At 41.6% G+C, this 14,684-nt stretch overlaps 1 long non-coding RNA gene across 2 annotated transcripts; it reads right to left on the bottom strand.

Moving 5' to 3' along the window:
• Window positions 1-5,053: 5,053 nt before the first annotated feature.
• On the bottom strand, window positions 5,054-8,780 carry LOC139537461 (uncharacterized). Of its 2 annotated transcripts, XR_011667541.1 has the most exons (3): window positions 8,433-8,780; window positions 6,186-7,389; window positions 5,054-5,796 (listed from the first exon to the last, which is right to left on the bottom strand). It is a non-coding gene; the product is annotated as an uncharacterized lncRNA (long non-coding RNA). The 2 variants fall into 2 exon arrangements; XR_011667540.1 differs by lacking the exon at window positions 8,433-8,780 and having other exon boundaries at window positions 6,186-7,794.
• Between the last annotated feature and the right edge of the window lie 5,904 nt (window positions 8,781-14,684).

The raw sequence follows: 14,684 nt of genomic DNA, 5'->3' as shown, positions 1-14,684 counted from the left end.
TTAAATAAAGGTGAAATAAAAAAAGAACAAAATGGAAACAGGATGCACCTGAGCTCAATTTCGAGTCTCATAGCAAGGGGTCTGAATACTTAAGTAAATCATTTATTTCTTTATTTCTTTATTACGAAAAAACTTTTTTTGCCTTGTCATTATAGGGTGTTGTGTGTAGATTGACGAGGGGAAAAAATTATTTAATCCATTATAGGATAAGGCTTTAACGTAACAAAATGTGGAAAAATCAAAGAGGTCTGAATACTTTCCGAATGCACGGTATGTTCCTCAGCTTGAAGGTGCTCTTGATCACTCGCTTTAAGAAATTATATGACTGGTATAAGTTTTATGGTGGAAAATCCCCCTATCCTTTGTTTACGCCAATCAAATGAGATGACAATTGGGATGAAAGGAACAGATAGACAAAGTCATGACCTAACGTGGCTTATGTAGATAGATTAGGCCAGTGGTTCCCAACCAGGAACCAATATCCAAAGTGAGTACTTATATAAAATTTGTCTTTCTGATAATATGCCTACATTTAAAATGCATATGAGACCGTTCTTTCTGGGCATTATTGGCAGAGCAAGATGTGATCGGTGCTATAATGACCCAAAAAGTTGATTACCACTAGACTAGGAAAGTATTAGATTTTACATCATAACAATTCCAACAATAATCATCCATTAGCCAATATTCCCAATATATTCCTGTCTCATGCTTGTTGAAGCCCAAATATGTTTCATCACCTGTCTCTGGAGCCATTTCAGACTACTTATGGCCATGCAAATCACAACTTCCTACCCATAACCGTCTTTACATTCCCTATAAGCAAATAATTGAGTGTAAGCAAAGTAACTCTACTAGTCATGAATTATGATAGATAATTATGTGTCCTATGTACCAGCTGTCATTGTTTTGCTTTACAGATGCCTGACTAGAGGCGCGATAGCGCCTACACCCCTGCCATCGACTTGGGTTGGTGAGAAAGTTAATCTGTTCAGTTCTTGTCAACTTAATTTAACCAGGATAGTCCACTCAGTAACAATTGTCACTAGTAAGTACTGGGAGAACAGACGCTTCCCTCTGTAGCAGAAGTTGTGCCCAGCTGCAGTGATGCACCTCCTCCACATCCACCAGCATAAATAAAGGTGGCATATGTCGAGGCCTGGAAGGTGTTGAGGGAGCTACTCCACATGCCTGCAGTGGAACTGGAATGTCTTCCACCCAACACGATCTGCAGTATGTGTGGAGTTTTGGAGGCTGATCTATGGTGCTGTGGGTATTGTGGCTCAGATAAGTATTTCTGTGCCACCTGTGCTGTGAGAAAACACAGCACTCCCAACATTCTCCACCAGTTGGATTTATGGAAGGTAATCTATTTTAAGTTATGTCAACAAACCTATCAACTTCTGGCTTCCCAGTCCAAAATGTTGATCATGTATAGGGCTGTGGGGTCACAAAATTGTCAGCCGGTGATTGTCAATCAAATAACTGTCGGTCTCACGGTAATTGACCGTTAATGAACGTAAACACATTAATTAACATATTCTGGCTTCCACACAAACCACTGATGCTTACCTTTGGAACATCTACATTTAAAAAAGTAATAAATCCATGTAATATATAGCCTACACCATCACAATAAATCCATAATGTATTTGACAAATCTAAAAAAGCATGATATTAAGAAAATGTAGCCTATTTCAGAAGAACAGAATAGCATACTGTTGAGTTCTTAGGTTGCGCGTGACAATGTTGCGTTAGGAGGTAGGTGAAGGAGTCAGGCCCAGGAGAGCAGAGATGTCTGAGATGCGTACTTTTAATAGGCAAGTCCACCAAATACTGGTATGGCACAATCCAAAAGTCAACCACCACCGACCTCACCGCGATACATCACAAAACAAAACAATCCCAGGCAGGCAACAGGGTAAATATATACGCACAGAAATTAAGGCAAATGAAACCAGGTGTGAAAGAACCAAAGACAAAACAAACAGAAAAGGAAAAAAGGATCGGTGATGGCTAGTAGGCCGGCTACGCCGACCGCCGCCCGAACAGGGAGAGGAACTACCTTCGGTGGAAGTCGTGACATTGTGTCCTGATCTGGCTATGCCAAATGGCTGTGGGCTACACTAGCTAATTTAGCAGACAAGATTCGTTTCGAAATCCGGGACATTATTTTATAGTATTGTAATGACCTGACTAGATCATAAAGGAACAATTGTCCAGACAGAGGAATGAGTTTACGAATTGACGGTTTATTAAACCAACTTTACACAGGCTACTGTTTGGCCGTAACCCACGCCAAATAAGTGAAAGATAACCCACAAGCCAATCGTGACCTTCTCTTGTGAAGCCCAGACTTAAGAGAGAGAACAAAGGCTAAACCTGGTCTTAACTTCCAATGCTCCATCCCCCTCCACGCCACTCCGCCAACCGCCAGGATGCCCGGCATCAGAACATTCCAGGCATTCCCGTGATTGGCAGATAGCAGGTTGATTGGCATGTCGGACCCCGCGAACACTGGGTACTGGTAAGTACAACACAACCACCTACTAGCCTAACACATAACACACAGCTGTCTGTGCGGGTCGCTACAATATAATTTCCCTCAAATGCAGTTTTGGAGCGAAATGCAATAATAAATAGTCAAGATAGCAGCGTAGGCTCTTTCAACAATGAGACCAACTTTGAGGAAGGTGGTCTTGATCGCGCTGTTGGGCCGGGACCAGCCCCGCTGAAAGAGCAGGTCTGTGTGGTTCCAGAGATGGTTCAAGTCCCGAAAGCAGGCAGGGAAGTTCCACCGTCTCATTCAAGAGCTTCGAATGTTTGGAGAGGAATTCCGAAGTTACTTTCGTCTGGACCGAAGCCAGTTCGATCACCTGCTCCAGATGGTTGGAGCCAGGATCGCCCGGATGGATACCAACTACCGGGAGTCCATCAGACCAGTTGAACGCCTGGCGATTTGTCTCCGGTAAGCTACATTCGAGTACATTTTTAAAGCCTTTGATACCATAATTGATTGATACATTATTTTTATGTGCAACCTAGCTAGCTAAAGGGCTCTTTAGTTAATAGTCCCTATTTGATATCAGATGTACTTTTACAGAATGTTCATTTGGACTATAACTTTTCCCAAAGTTGGTTTATAATCCTTTTTTAATTATGCAATGTTACCAAATGAAAAGAAAGTTGAGGTGCCTTCTGCCCTGATGAAGGTAGGCTAGTCTTCTCCAGGACCCATTGTTGTTCAACACAGTTACAGCCATTCATCACATTCTTATTAGACTCACATACACTCTTAGAGAAAAAGGTTCCAAAAGTGTCCTTCTGCTTTCCCCATAGGATAACCCTTTTTGGTTCCAGGTATAACCCTTTGGGGAAAATGTTATACATGGAACCCAATAGGGTTCTACATGGAACCAAAAGGGGTACTACCTGGAACCAAAAAGGGATCTCTTATGGGGACAGCCGGAGAACCCTTTTAAGTAGATAGTACCATTCTTTCTAAGAGTAGAGTTGGCCTGGGCTACAGTTTATTGATATAGTCATAGACTGAATTGTAGTGTTTCAAGGCATTGTTAATGATGGTTGATGAGTATTACAATATAATTAGTAGAGCATAATAAACTGTAATGAGGTAGATATATGAGTAGATATAATATGTGGGTGGAATTCAATTTACACGCAATATTGATAATTATTTTGAATTATATTTTAGATTCTTGGCGACAGGGGAATCCTACAGGACCATTGGATTCAGCTTCCGAGTTGGACGGTCCACGGTGGCAGGCATTGTTCCCTCTGTGGCACAAGCCATTTGGGACTGTCTGGTTGGTGAATACATGCCTGTCCCCAAGGAGGAAGCCTGGAGGGCCATCGCTGCCGAGTTCCTGGAGAGGTGGAATTTCCCCAACTGTCTTGGCTCCATTGACGGGAAACATGTAGTAATCCAGGCTCCACCGTGCTCAGGTTCGCAATTCTACAACTACAAGGGTACATATTCAGTTGGCATCTACTACAGCCAAGAGTACATCTGTTTCCATGTTGTCGATGTTGGTGCTTACGGCAAGGGAAGTGATGGCGGGACCCTCCGGGACTCTGCCTTCGGCCAGGCACTTCAGGATGGCACCCTGGAGATTCCACTACCTGCATCACTCCCTGGAGCTGAAGACCTGGGACCTGTTCCCCACATCTTTGTCGGCGACGAGGCCTTCCCTTTAAGACCCAACCTCATGAGGCCCTACGCTGGACGCCAGCTGCCATTGCCAAAGCCTGTAAGGATCTTTAACAAACGATTGTCCAGGGCAAGGTTAGTTGTTGAATGCACCTTTGGGATTCTGGCAGCCCGGTGGAGAATGTATTGGAGAGTGCTTGGTCTCAGCCCCTCAAATGTCGATGCCTGCGTGAAGGCCACATGTGTTCTCTATAACTACCTGCGGAGGTCATTCCAGGAGCCGCAGGATGGAGATGGGCAAGCCAAATGGTCACCTACCTGATGTCACCAGGGCAGGTGCCAACAACGCCCCCAGATAGGTACTCCAGGTGAGGGAGAAGCTAACCACCTACTTCTCATCGCCAGCAGGTGAAGTCCCATGGCAGTATGCCGTGGAGTGAAACTGCTCTTTTAAGAGCCCCCTAACACAAAGGTTATTTTAAGAACCATCCACCGTTGTCCATAAAGTTGCATTTTTCCCCCAGATTACTTTATGTATCATTGTCTCTCTTCATTTGGAAGTTATATTTAAGTGAAATTTGGGAGTAAAGACCACACCTTAAAACCCCTTCCCTCTCTCATTAACGTCAGTATTATACACACCTGGCATGGTACATCAGGTGAGCAGGAGCACTAATTAAGGTTATACGACATACAGTTAGTATGATAACAAAGGGAAAGGGTAACCTAGGGTCCATACAAATAGTACAGTTTACCACCATGTTCACTGGCCTAACAAAATACAGGTGGAAAAAAACCAAATTAGGAAAATAATGTTTTTACTTTCATCAAGAAATAAGCAGATTAAATCTAAATGAGATATTAATAAACAACTGAAACAACTGACTATGAAAACATAATTTAATAAGTATTCAAGTACAGGAAAGAACATGACAGGTATGTGTGTTGTAAAAATGTTAAAAAAAATAGAACTATTGAAAGAGGTGTGTATGTGCGTGTAAAAAATAAATAAAATGAATGTGTAGCCTGTAATCTGTAAGAGAACAACAAGAGCATGTATTTTTGGCACAACTGCAGACCGATACAGGGACAACTCATAAAGCCTAGACGTAGTAGGGGAACTTCAGACATGGCCATAAAGAGAGAGAGGGCAGGGCACTGGAGATCTGAGGTACAGAGAGGAGTGGAGGAGAGGTGTGTGTGTGTGTCTCTGTCTCTGGAAAAAAAGAAAGAATGTGTAGCCATAACACAGCTAAACAAACAAATGGCCCCTGGACGTCATGGACCAGTCGATGGAACATAACTTCACAAACAGTTTCAACACCCTGGTTTTCAAGTGGTTTTAAATGAAAGAAATATATTCACCTTTAGTCTCGTAAGAGACCAACAAGAGCATCTGTGAAAACTCCGTATGAGTTTCAATTCTGTCAATTCAGAAATCTATGTAACACTAATAATGAATGCTATCCTAAGACTTTATAAACAAATGACTTTATGAATTGCCTGAATTTAAACGGAACTGACGTGTGTGAAAAGAAAGGTACAATGAGGGAGGTCAAAACAACAAACAGACAACTCCTCTTCCTGTCCTTCCTGTGAGCTGGTCGGCTAAATTGACTCCATTTCTGAAAGGGAAGAGAAAAACAACACATACAAGCTTAACATAATATGACACCATAAAAGGTGAGATTTATGTTTACTAAATACTGCTTGTATAGTGTAGTTAGTGGCATAAATATAGGAACAGTGTGGTAAAGTTGGTAATACTTGCTGTTTACTCATGGAATTTGTATTTCAGATCAAAAGATGAATGTGACAGGCACATATTTAGACAGCAAACTGTTGTTTTAAGATATTATCTAACCCAGAAACAACAGCTATACATTTGCCTCCTATTAATACTTTGATCTGAAATACAAATTAACCTACATGACTATACTGTAAAAAATGATCTACTTTACTTCACTGTCGCACACTTATGACACTACCTGTGATGTGGAGAGAAAAAACGTACCATTGAACTCGGCTTCGAAAAGCAGCTGATACATTTTAACCTTGACTGCTGCTTTTCTTTGCTGAGGCAGCCTCTTCAGTGTTGGCACCAGGCTCATGGCAAAGAGGGTCTCTTCATCCTCCTTCCTGTGAGCAGCAGGTTGGGCTGCAATCCTCTCGATGGCTTGGAGGAGCCTCTGCTGAAATGAGTTGAGTGGATCTGGGGGCTGGTACCTCCGATGACGCCTGGTGTGACGTTGTTCCTCTTCGTTTCTCTCCCCGTTTCTCTCCACGGCCACATCCTGTTCAACGAGGTCACTTCCGTAAGGTTCATAATAATCTCAGGTGGTCCTAGATCCAGAGGTGCTTCCTCCATTTCATCATCTTCCATGGCTGCACCGGTGGTGGTCATACTCGTGGATGATGTAGACGTTGTAGAGGGTCTCGCTGCACTTGTAGGTGACGTTGAAGGTCTTGATGCACTGGTGGCGACAACACTTGTGGATGACGTAGTAGAGGGTCTGGCTGTAAAATTGCCACTCGTTGCCCTAGGCACAATAAATGGATCCAGAAAAGAAAGAATGTTGCAGAAGCGCCAAGGCTGCTGGCCTGAAGCTGCTGACCCAGACCTCTTCTTCTCTTTCTCTGCCCTTCTCTCTCTCTGATACCTGTCCCTGAGTCCTCTCCACTTCCTCCTACAGTATTCATCTACATAGACATGATACGCCAAACCATTACCTAGCATAACTATAGTTATTAGATAGCTATCATGGACATGTCACCTACTGTACACATAGACACACACACACACACACACACACACACACACGGTTATCTGACCAAATGATCAGGGGTACAGTAGTATCTACCATTTCTATTACTATTTATCTAGCATACACACTCACACTCTTTCAAACATGATTATTTGGTAAAGTTATTAGGGGTAGTAACTAGCATAATTTATTTGACTATTTCTTTCACACACACACCTCATTTGCTAGGTTAGCAAGCTAGGTTAGCTAGCTAGCTAACGTTAACTAGCTACATCTAGCACAAGCTCACTACTAAACTGACCTGGCAATCCTACTATCGTGGACACTTGTCTCCAAGCAGCATTTTTTGTGTTTATGTCCCTGTAGCTGTCAGCAGTTGTGTCAAAAAGACACGGTTTTGAGGATACTGCGAAAATGACTCTCTCCTCCATGTGTCCAACCGCATGCGACCATCTGCAAAAGGTACCTGCATCAGTAGTTGCCTAGCTGCGCAAAATGTTATGCAGCAGTGATGCAAACGCAGTCCGTGTGTTCGAAGCGTGTCGGTTTCAAATTTGGGGAAGGTAATTTTCAGCATAGAAATGCACCTTTATAATAAAAGCAATGCATGCATAATCGCATTTGTGGTCACTTTAGAATGGTGTTTTCCTGCTAATGGAACATTCGCGCTTATAGCCTACTGCCGTATGCGCATTGCTGCGCTTATAATGGAAAGAAATAGCCTAATAGTTTATCAACATTTTAAGCTAAACGTTCTGATATGTTGCGTCAGTCCCATTGCGTAAAACTGTTTTTTCTATGCTAGTGGTGTAATATTCATATGTGTAAACAAGTGGTTGTATTAATTTGCGATCTATCGCATCCCACAACTGTCCCAGACAATGTTTGGAATATTTATTTCTCGCACAGAATAGAATAGGTCGACTTTTGTACCTTGGGGATAGTAGATTGACATAAACTAGTGCTTTTGCTGTTCGATAGGCCTACTCATCTTGTCGGCTGACGAAAAGTAAATGTGGACAGTTCTTCCAATAAACACAGCGGGTGCATTACGGCCACACAAAGGGGATGCCGCCTTGAAATTCTAGGCATTATTAAGTGATTGTCAAATTGTGAATAAGTGACTGATGTAGTGTGTACAGCCTGCGCAAAATCCAAAGCAGAGCTCATACCTTTCATGCAACTTTTTTCAAATCATCATTAGAGTCGCATCATTCAGCCTTACAATGTATTAAAAATCAAAACATATAGCCCAACGTTTGTAGAACAACTAAACTTATATTAATAACAAAAAAAAAGCATACAGGAATACTTATTTTTTTGTTAAAACCACTTAACACAGAATAGCTGCATGTGCGCACTCCCTCAAATCGTTTGGAGAAAATATATGTTTTATTTTATTCAGCTTTGTTAATTTGTATTCTTCATACTGTAGCGACCCGCACAGACAGCTGTGTGTTATGTGTTAGGCTAGTAGGTGGTTGTGTTGTACTTACCAGTACCCAGTGTTCGCGGGGTCCGACAACCTGCTATCTGCCAATCACGGGAATGCCTGGAATGTTCTGATGCCGGGCATCCTGGCGGTTGGCGGAGTGGCGTGGAGGGGGATGGAGCATTGGAAGTTAAGACCAGGTTTAGCCTTTGTTCTCTCTCTTAAGTCTGGGCTTCACAAGAGAAGGTCACGATTGGCTTGTGGGTTATCTTTCACTTATTTGGCGTGGGTTACGGCCAAACAGTAGCCTGTGTAAAGTTGGTTTAATAAACCGTCAATTCGTAAACTCATTCCTCTGTCTGGACAATTGTTCCTTTATGATCTAGTCAGGTCATTACAATACTATAAAATAATGTCCCGGATTTCGAAACGAATCTTGTCTGCTAAATTAGCTAGTGTAGCCCACAGCCATTTGGCATAGCCAGATCAGGACACAATGTCACGACTTCCACCGAAGGTAGTTCCTCTCCCTGTTCGGGCGGCGGTCGGCGTAGCCGGCCTACTAGCCATCACCGATCCTTTTTTCCTTTTCTGTTTGTTTTGTCTTTGGTTCTTTCACACCTGGTTTCATTTGCCTTAATTTCTGTGCGTATATATTTACCCTGTTGCCTGCCTGGGATTGTTTTGTTTTGTGATGTATCGCGGTGAGGTCGGTGGTGGTTGACTTTTGGATTGTGCCATACCAGTATTTGGTGGACTTGCCTATTAAAAGTACGCATCTCAGACATCTCTGCTCTCCTGGGCCTGACTCCTTCACCTACCTCCTAACGCAACATTGTCACGCGCAACCTAAGAACTCAACAGTATGCTATTCTGTTCTTCTGAAATAGGCTACATTTTCTTAATATCATGCTTTTTTAGATTTGTCAAATACATTATGGATTTATTGTGATGGTGTAGGCTATATATTACATGGATTTATTACTTTTTTAAATGTAGATGTTCCAAAGGTAAGCATCAGTGGTTTGTGTGGAAGCCAGAATATGTTAATTAATGTGTTTACGTTCATTAACGGTCAATTACCGTGAGACCGACAGTTATTTGATTGACAATCACCGGCTGACAATTTTGTGACCCCACAGCCCTATACATGATCAACATTTTGGACTGGGAAGCCAGAAGTTGATAGGTTTGTTGACATAACTTAAAATAGATTACCTTCCATAAATCCAACTGGTGGAGAATGTTGGGAGTGCTGTGTTTTCTCACAGCACAGGTGGCACAGAAATACTTATCTGAGCCACAATACCCACAGCACCATAGATCAGCCTCCAAAACTCCACACATACTGCAGATCGTGTTGGGTGGAAGACATTCCAGTTCCACTGCAGGCATGTGGAGTAGCTCCCTCAACACCTTCCAGGCCTCGACATATGCCACCTTTATTTATGCTGGTGGATGTGGAGGAGGTGCATCACTGCAGCTGGGCACAACTTCTGCTACAGAGGGAAGCGTCTGTTCTCCCAGTACTTACTAGTGACAATTGTTACTGAGTGGACTATCCTGGTTAAATTAAGTTGACAAGAACTGAACAGATTAACTTTCTCACCAACCCAAGTCGATGGCAGGGGTGTAGGCGCTATCGCGCCTCTAGTCAGGCATCTGTAAAGCAAAACAATGACAGCTGGTACATAGGACACATAATTATCTATCATAATTCATGACTAGTAGAGTTACTTTGCTTACACTCAATTATTTGCTTATAGGGAATGTAAAGACGGTTATGGGTAGGAAGTTGTGATTTGCATGGCCATAAGTAGTCTGAAATGGCTCCAGAGACAGGTGATGAAACATATTTGGGCTTCAACAAGCATGAGACAGGAATATATTGGGAATATTGGCTAATGGATGATTATTGTTGGAATTGTTATGATGTAAAATCTAATACTTTCCTAGTCTAGTGGTAATCAACTTTTTGGGTCATTATAGCACCGATCACATCTTGCTCTGCCAATAATGCCCAGAAAGAACGGTCTCATATGCATTTTAAATGTAGGCATATTATCAGAAAGACAAATTTTATATAAGTACTCACTTTGGATATTGGTTCCTGGTTGGGAACCACTGGCCTAATCTATCTACATAAGCCACGTTAGGTCATGACTTTGTCTATCTGTTCCTTTCATCCCAATTGTCATCTCATTTGATTGGCGTAAACAAAGGATAGGGGGATTTTCCACCATAAAACTTATACCAGTCATATAATTTCTTAAAGCGAGTGATCAAGAGCACCTTCAAGCTGAGGAACATACCGTGCATTCGGAAAGTATTCAGACCTCTTTGATTTTTCCACATTTTGTTACGTTAAAGCCTTATCCTATAATGGATTAAATAATTTTTTTCCCTCGTCAATCTACACACAACACCCTATAATGACAAGGCAAAAAAAGTTTTTTCGAAATAAAGAAATAAATGATTTACTTAAGTATTCAGACCCCTTGCTATGAGACTCGAAATTGAGCTCAGGTGCATCCTGTTTCCATTTTGTTCTTTTTTTATTTCACCTTTATTTAACAGGTAGGCCAGTTGAGAACAAGTTCTCATTTACAACTGCGACCTGGCCAAGATAAAACAAAGCAGTGCGAAACAAACAACACAGAGTTACACATGGAATAAACAAACGTACAGTCAATAACACAATAGAAAAAAAGTCTATATACAGTGTGTGCAAATGGAGTGAGGAGGTAAGGCAATAAATAGGCCATACTAGCGAAGTAATTACAATTTAGCAAATTAATACTGGAGTGATAGATGTGCAGATGAAGATGTGCGAGAAGAAATACTGGTGTGCAAAAGAGCAGAAAAACAAAAACAAATATGGGGATGAGGTAGGTAGTTGGTTGGATGGGTTATTTATAGATGGGCTGTGTACAGCTGCAGCGATCGGTAAGCTGCTCTGACAGCTGACGCTTAAAGTTAGTGAGGGAGATATAAGTCCCCAACTTAAGTGATTTTTGCAATTCGTTCCAGTCTTTGGCAGCAGAGAACTGGAAGGAAAGGTGGCCAAAGAGGTGTTGGCTTTGGGGATGACCAGTGAGATATACCTGCTGGAGCGCGTGCTACGGGTGGGTGTTGTTATCATTGATCATCCTTGAGATGTTTCTACAACTTGATTGGAGTCCACATGTGGTACATTTAATTGATTGGACATGATTTGAAAAGGCACACAGTTGACAGTGCATTGTCAGAGCAAAAACCAAGCCATGAGGTCGAAGGAATTGTCCGTAGAGCTCCGAGACAGGATTGTGTTGAGGCACAGATCTGGGGAAGGATACCAAAAAAACTCTGCAGTATTGAAGGTCCCCAAGAACACAGTGGCCTTCATTATTCTTAAATAGCAGAAGTTTGTAACCAACAAGACTCTTCCTAGAGCTGGCCAGACGGAAGCCACTCCTCAGTAAAAGGCACATGACAGCCAGCTTGGAGTTTGCCAAAAGGCACCTAAAGGACTCTCAGACCATGAGAAACAAGATTCTCTGGTCTGATGAAACCAACATTGAACTCTTTGGCCTGAATGCCAAGCGTCACGTCTGGAGGAAACCTGGCACCATCCCTACGGTGAAACATGGTGGTGGCGGCATCACACTGTGGGGATGTTTTTCAGTGCCAGGGACTGGGAGACTAGTCAGAATCGAGGGAAAGATGAATGGAGCAAAGTACAGAGAGATCCTTGATTTAAACCTGCTCCAGAGTGCTCAGGACCTCAGACTGGGGTGAAGGTTCACCTTCCAACAGCACAACAACCCTAAGCACACAGCCAAAACAATGCAGGAGTGGCTTTGGGACAAGTCTCTGTCCTTGAGTGGCACAGCCAGAGCCGGACTTGAACCCGATCGAACATCTCTGGAAAGACCTGAAACATCTCTAGAGAGATCTGTGCAGTGAAGCTCTCCATCCAACCTGACTTGAGAGCTTGAGAGGATCTGCAGAGAATAATGGGAGAAACTCCCTAAATACAGGTGTACCAAGCTTGTAGCGTCATAACCAAGAAGACTCGAGGCTGTAATTACTGCAAAAGGTGCTTCAACAAAGTACTGAGTAAAGGGTCTGAATACTTATGTAAATGTGATTATTATTTATTTTTTCATTTACAAAAATGTATAAAAATCTGTTTTTGCTTTGTAATTATGGGGTATTGTGTGTAATCAACTTAATCAATTTTAGAATAAGACTGTAACATCACAAAATGTGGAAAAACTCAAGGGTTCTGAATACTTTCCGAATGCACTGTAGGCAACATCCTAATTCTCCACCCCTTTTCAGAAGTGTGCACTTGCACACACCCTGTCATGTATTTAAAATTATATGAACGGTGTAAGCATTGGCTAGGAGTTTAAATCCACATCAGAAAGTGTATTAATGAAAACGACTATAAATTCAGATCAAATTGCACTCAAAAAAAATTCTCCCCTAGTACATATTAGCGGGCTATCCCAAGGTAAAAACACTTTCTTTAAAAAAAAAAATCCATTACATTAGCTTTGTAAATCAGTTAAAAAAATTATCAGATTACGTACATTTGACGACGACATAAAACGTTATTCTAGTTTTAGTTACAGTACAATAAACTTATACGGGGTGTAATAAAAGCTGTGGTTGATACATTTTGCCTACTCGGAAATGACCATATGAAACGTTGTTTTGAACCTGGCACCCCTCTGTCTGATTCACATCGGGTGATTTATGATGATACTATAGTTCTCGATTATATCGACTGATTGGTTCTGTATGGGGTGCAGTGTTGCCAGCTAATTTTCAGGGTAAGTTGCTAGAGGCAGGTTGATTTGTTGCTAAAAGTTGCTAAATGACATTGTGATGTCATTGCATATTAACGTAAAACGGCGTCATTATGTAGAATACATTATAACGTTACTCAAATTGACTGGCCATCTCGGCAAAAAAATCTGATTTGACATTTGTTCAGGTACAGACTCCCACTCTTTTCTATACTTCTGGCTGTACAATTTTGATTGAGACATGTTGATTGATGTTGTAAGTTCTGTTCAAGATCAAACATTCGTGACCAACTATATTTATTGGGTTTGGCTCGTCGAACCCGTGCTACTGCTGCTGCAGTCAGCGAACAATGATTTCCAATTTGCTGAAATTGCTGCTGGCCTACTGCTGCCTGTGCACGAGCTGAGCGCCTGCTGCTGACGTCACTCACAATGCACTTTTGCAGCCAGGCACGTGTGTTGTGACTGAGTGTGTGACAGAGAAAATCATTTTTGTGTCATCTAGAGGGAAAATGCGTGCATTTTAGCTTTTGAGTCACTTTTCAAAAGTTGCTAAAAGTTCCAAATAAATGTTTAAAAGTAGCAAAATGTGTTGCTAGGTGCTGTTTGAAAAAAAAGTTGCCAGGGTAGTCTGAAAAATTGCTATGTTGGCATCCCTGATGGGGTGGCATTTTAAGTAAAATATTAATCGTATTACCACCCCCTGCCATTACGGAGGTCGCCATGTTGCATTTTCTTTTACGTCGTCAACACGTTTTGCTTTGCGGCAAGGGCACGTCCAGTGTTGCTAACACATTTTCAGGGGAAGTTGCTAAAGGCAGGCCGATTTGTTGCTAAATTACGTTGTGATGTCATTGCGTTGGCACGTCATTACGTAATAACGTAAAACGGCGTCATTACATAGAATACACAATAACGTTACTCAAATTGACTAATCGGGATATATTGTATAAAAATACTTCTTTGTTTTTAGAATTTTGGTTACGAAATAATATCCTATTGGTGAGCCAACTGGTAAATGCAGAGGGTCTTTTACTCAGTTATAAGGAATTCTTATCACTTTACAAGGTCCCTGTAACATCTAAAGATTTTGCAATTGTTTTAGATGCCATTCCATCAGGTGTTGCTTTATTATTCAGGAACGTGTCAAGACCTGAACCTCAGAGCCTACCTTCCATTGACCCTGTTGACTCATCAGTAGGAAAGATTTGTTTCTCTTTTGTGCCATTCAACAACAGAGCGATACGAACCTTGTTTCAGCAGGATGTTGTATCTATACCTTATGTCATGCCTTATTGGAATTAATTTATTGATATCTGTTAGGAAAAAATGTGGATGTTGCCACACACATACCTACTTGTTAACAAAATTAAGGAAGTTTCCTTTAAAATTATTCATAAATATTATCCTGCCAACCACTATATGAAGAAGTTTAAGGAAAACATCAACTCTTTTGTAATGACCACCCAGAAACAGTGTTGCATCTTTTTTGGCATTGTATTCATGTAAGAAAACTGTGG

Source organism: Salvelinus alpinus, chromosome 13 (genome assembly GCF_045679555.1).
Source record: "Salvelinus alpinus chromosome 13, SLU_Salpinus.1, whole genome shotgun sequence".
NCBI lineage: Eukaryota > Metazoa > Chordata > Actinopteri > Salmoniformes > Salmonidae > Salvelinus > Salvelinus alpinus.
Note: the sequence above shows the minus strand (reverse complement) of the source record. Positions and strands in the feature narration are given on the sequence as shown.